We start from the raw sequence: 4,930 nt of genomic DNA on the forward strand, positions 1-4,930 counted from the left end.
CAACCCCACTTCAGGGGCTAAAGGAAGACACCGGGAATCCCTGAGAGCAGCCACCAGTATTCACATCACCATCCCCAGCTTGCTAAACTGGAGATTTTGAGGGGTTTCCCCTTGGGTGAGATTCAGGACACTTTTTTTTCATCATGTATCTGCATTTATTGTTTCAATTCAACAGGCTATGGGGAGGGGGTTGGGGGAGGAAGGAGGAGTCAGGAAACCAGAGTATCTCCACTGGGTCAGCTCCAGATGGGGTTGATCCTTATTTCTGAGGCTTGGTCCAGGGCACAGGACAAGATGAAAGTCCAAGGGGGTGGGTAGAGTTTTAGGAAAACATCGAAGGGTGACCAGTTAACTAGTCAACCAAAGAGGGGGCTGGGATTCTCCTTGGATCAGCAGCACCACTTCCTTTTATGTAATTGAAGAATAGAAGTTTGACAAGTTCCATCCCATGAATTTCAGCTCTTAAAAAACATTTTTATAAAGTCTTCATGCTAAGGAATTCTTTCATTGCCTCTCTAACTTCTTGAACTTTGCTTCCAGATTCTTTGAATATGCATCCAACCTGTAAGCTGCTTGATCAATAGTTGCTCCTTGCTCCTCAATTAAAGTGAAATGGCCCAAATAATTCTGAAGTGCTGCATGTTTCTGGTTTAAGTTCTTTAGGTTTCTACTTATATTTACTGCAATATCTTTCATTTCAGATACTTCAAGCTAGCCAGTTTATTCCTATTTTCCAGCAATTTATAGTCTTCATTGGTGGCCATCAGTTTGCCAGTCAGGTACATGACCATTTTGAAGAACATGTCCTGGAACAACCCTGTGATGTCCATTTCAGCTGGTTCCACTACAGCATAGTCTAGGTTAGGAAAGGAAAGGGATGGGAGGGGGAGGAGGAGGGAAGGGAGGGAGGAAAGGAGGGAGAAGGAAGGGGGCAAAGAGAGGGGAGAAAAAGAAAAAGGTGAAAAGGCTTGATTTAGGACACTTTCTCTTGGTTGAACTGGTTCCTATTTTGATATATCGTGGATAAATACGTTTCTTTGCCATTTACTATATATATATATCAATATGGAACTGAAATCTGGTGAAAAGGATCAAGTTTGGGGTCCTCCTTCTTCCTTTAATAATGACACAGTGTCCAGAAGTTCTATCTTTTCCCTTAATCATATTCCCTTGACTAATAATATTTAAGAGGCAAGATAGATATAATTCTAGGCTAATATTCTCTGAGGAAAGCATAGCAGCCTCTGGTCCTATCTTCCTGCTTCCTCTTCTGGCAGGAATTAAAAATCTTCCCTGCAGAAGTGTGGAGGCTAAAAGAGTCTAGATATCAATCTGTTTTGCCTCCCTTCAAGCTACAAATGATGTGCCCTTATGTCACATGTAGGGGACAGCCTTTTTTATACTTGTAACATAGGAAAACAATTAAGTAAAGCCAAATAAAAATTTCTCATCTGAAAGTACCACAACATTCTACATCTATTTTCTTTCCCCTCCTAATTTTCTTCCCTTCCAAAAAAAGTGAAAAACAAAACAAATTTCTTGTAATAAATATGTATAGTCAAGTAAAACAAATTTCCTCATTGATTGTGTACAAAGAGATACACATCTCATTCTAGGGCCTAAGACTATCCTTTCAACCTTGTATATATAATATTCAGACCTATGGAATCATGGAATTTGTTGAAATTTTCAAAATTGTTTGTCTTTAGAGGGAGGTTGTTAACACATAAATTATTTTCCTGGATCTGCTTGTTTCATTTTTTATCAGTTTATGAAAGTCTTCAAAATTGTTTTTATAATGTTGTTTATAGTACAAATTGTTTTCTCGGTTCTCCTCATTTGACTCTGCATCTGATGGCATATAGTCTTTCTCTGTCTCTTTGAAAATGATCTATTTCTTCCAGCATAATAGCATACCATCACATTCAAATATCATAACTTTTTCAGTCATTGTCATAACTGTTAGCCATTCTCTTTCTAGTTCTTTCCTATTACAAAAAGGGCTAGTCTAAATATTTTTTACATAAAAGACTTTTTTCCTTTCTTTGATTTCTTTAGGCCCTACTAGTAGCATAGAGAGGTCAAATGACACACACTGTATAGTAATTTTTTATTTTTGTTTTGTAATTACTTTCTAGAATGACTGTACCTATTTACAATTTCATCAACATCAATATGCCTATTACCCCACATCTCTAAAATTTATAATTTTCCTTTTTTATTATCTTTGTCCATCTGATGGATATGAGATAGAATCCAGATATTGCTTTATTTTTCATTTCTCTAATTAATAATGACTTTGTATATTTTTAAAATGTCTATAACAAGTCTGAATTTCTGCCCATGACAACTATCTGGTCATATCCTCAGACTATTCATTTATCAATTAGGGAATGGATCTTATTCTCATAAATTTGAATCCATTCCATATATATACTATATATATATATATATATATATATATATTAGAAATTAGGTTCTTATCAGAGAAACTTGCACAAACATTTTCCCAGTTAATTTTTTCCCTTTTGATATTAGCATAATTGAATTTCTTTGTGCAAAAACTAAAAAATTTATGTATTCAAAATTATTGATTTTATCTTCTGTGATCCTCTATTACTTTTTTGCTTATGAATTTTGTTTCTAGCTTTAAATCTGATAGCTATTTCCCCCCAGTCCCCCCCAAATTTCTCTCATTTGTTTATTGTATTACCTTTTTGTATCTATTATATATATCCATTTGTATCTTATTTTGGTAAAAGGTACAAAGTGTTGATTTTAAAAGAGTCTCTTTCCATACTGCTGTTCGCTTTCCCCAGAAGCTGAATTTGGTATGGCATAAAAGTCCTGTGAAGTGACTTGGTGGTTTTATTTTTTTTTAGGGTTTTTTTTTTTTTTGCAAGGCAAATGGGGTTAAGTGGCTTGCCCAAGGCCACACAGCTAGGTAATTATTAAGTGTCTGAGATCGGATTTGAACCCAGGTACTCCTGACTCCAAGGCCGGTGCTTTATCCACTACGCCACCTAGCTGCCCCTTGGTGGTTTTATTTAGTGAGGAATATTATCTCTAGTAAATAAAACTTAAAATCATAGAACCAAAGAATTTCAGAGCAGAAAATGTCTTCAAAGGTCATCCCTATAGGATGCAGGAATCACCTTTATACAGCTTCCTACAAGTGGTCATCTATCTCTGCTCTAACCTCTAGTACAAGTGATCATTGTATCTCTGCTCTAATCTCTAATGATGGAAAGTAACTAAGTAAAGGGAGTCTATCTAAAGGGTCTAGAAAGGTTTTCTAGACTTTTAAATTTTTTTTACTGGATTTTGGAAGAAGGTGTTGATGTCAAATATGTCCATACTATTTCTATAGCTTAAGACCTGGATTCCTATTAAATGAAAATGTCTCTAGAAGAGGTAACAATTTAAAGTTATCCATTATTTATATCATAATATAAATGAAGGCTTTGAGAAAGAGGCCTGACTTGGAGAAGGGGACATGAGAACAAAGGAGATAGCAGGGAAGAGATTTCAGAATTGGAAAGGGACAAAGATAAAAGAAGCTAGAGGTAGGTTTCATTATTTAAAACCTTCATCCTAGAAACTGGAAGTTGTATAATTCAACTATCTTTTCCAAGATTGTCTCTCTCATTCATCTCCCCAATTTAGCATCAATAGAATATTGTAATGAGCAAAGATATCATTTTTAAAGCTGACCAATACTCTTTATGGGCCATTTTTTTCACACAAGATAATTCTTTGTTATTGATTATTTGGTTGATTGCTATCTAGATACAAAAAATGTGTCTGGAGCTTTCAAAAATGTCCTTGGAGTGCTGGGTAGAGTTCTAGAATAGTTTAAAAAAAAGTAGTCTGGATCATAAATTACCTTTATCACAGATTTAGCCCTTGATAGAAAACTGACCTCCTTATTGGGGGAATGGAGTTGGTGGGAAATCACCAAGCCTAGAAACAGTATACAAGATGCCTGGGGGCAAGATATGTAAATCTAACACTACACCTAGACATCCCATTCAGACAAATGACTAATAAAGACACATAACAACAGGAATTCCCTGTCTCAGCTATAGAGATTTTCCTGATTCTGACCTTTTCTCAGTGAACAATTATATCCACATTTAGGCAACATGTGTTGATAAACCTAATTAGCCATTAGCAATGGATATAGACTCTTTACCTCCTCAGCTAATTCAGGGAAAGATGCTTTGTAGACCACCCAAAGAATGGCAGAATTCTTTGCAATATATTTCACCAAATTCCTGAATCTCTTCTAGATTTCTCTAATCAAAATCCTAACAAAATGTTTCGGTAGGTAATTTTACTTTGATTACCATCAATAATAAAGGAAATTTTTTTTATAATTAAAAAATGAGACTGTTGGACCAGATGGGTTCTTGTGCTTAGATTAAATTATCTTCCTCCTTAACTATCACCCATTTTTCTGTCTTTTGAAATACTTCCTCTTCTTCAAGTCCACAAAGATTTCCCAGATATCCCCAAAATAATTTTTTATTCTCCAATCTCACATAATCAATCCTTGGTACTTTCATATTTGATTCTGTAAAATAGTATTGGATGGTTTTTAGTATATTTGTTTATCCCTTCCCTGCTAGATTTCCAACTCTGTGAAAGCAGGTTATTATTTGTATTTCCTCCATACATTGAGCTCTATATATGGAAGAAACTGAATAAATGAATATTAAAAAAAAAGAATTAATAAAAAATTGGCTAACATAGACTTGACCTATGTGCCAGAATGGAAAACTGTATTTATTAGTAGTTAATGTCAATAGAAGCCTGCATAACAAAGTTGCCTAATTATATAAAGTATCTGAAGGCTCTCATAGGATGTAATGTTAAAGGTATGCAATTAAAGGGTTGAGAGGGTATTTCCTATTAGAAATAATGGGGG

The 4,930-nt window shown here is 34.9% G+C and overlaps 1 pseudogene; it reads right to left on the bottom strand.

Moving 5' to 3' along the window:
* Positions 1-504: 504 nt before the first annotated feature.
* Positions 505-839, bottom strand: LOC141488444 (biogenesis of lysosome-related organelles complex 1 subunit 2-like; annotated as a pseudogene).
* Between the last annotated feature and the right edge of the window lie 4,091 nt (positions 840-4,930).

This window comes from Macrotis lagotis, chromosome 1 (genome assembly GCF_037893015.1).
Source record: "Macrotis lagotis isolate mMagLag1 chromosome 1, bilby.v1.9.chrom.fasta, whole genome shotgun sequence".
Taxonomy (NCBI): Eukaryota; Metazoa; Chordata; class Mammalia; order Peramelemorphia; family Peramelidae; genus Macrotis; species Macrotis lagotis.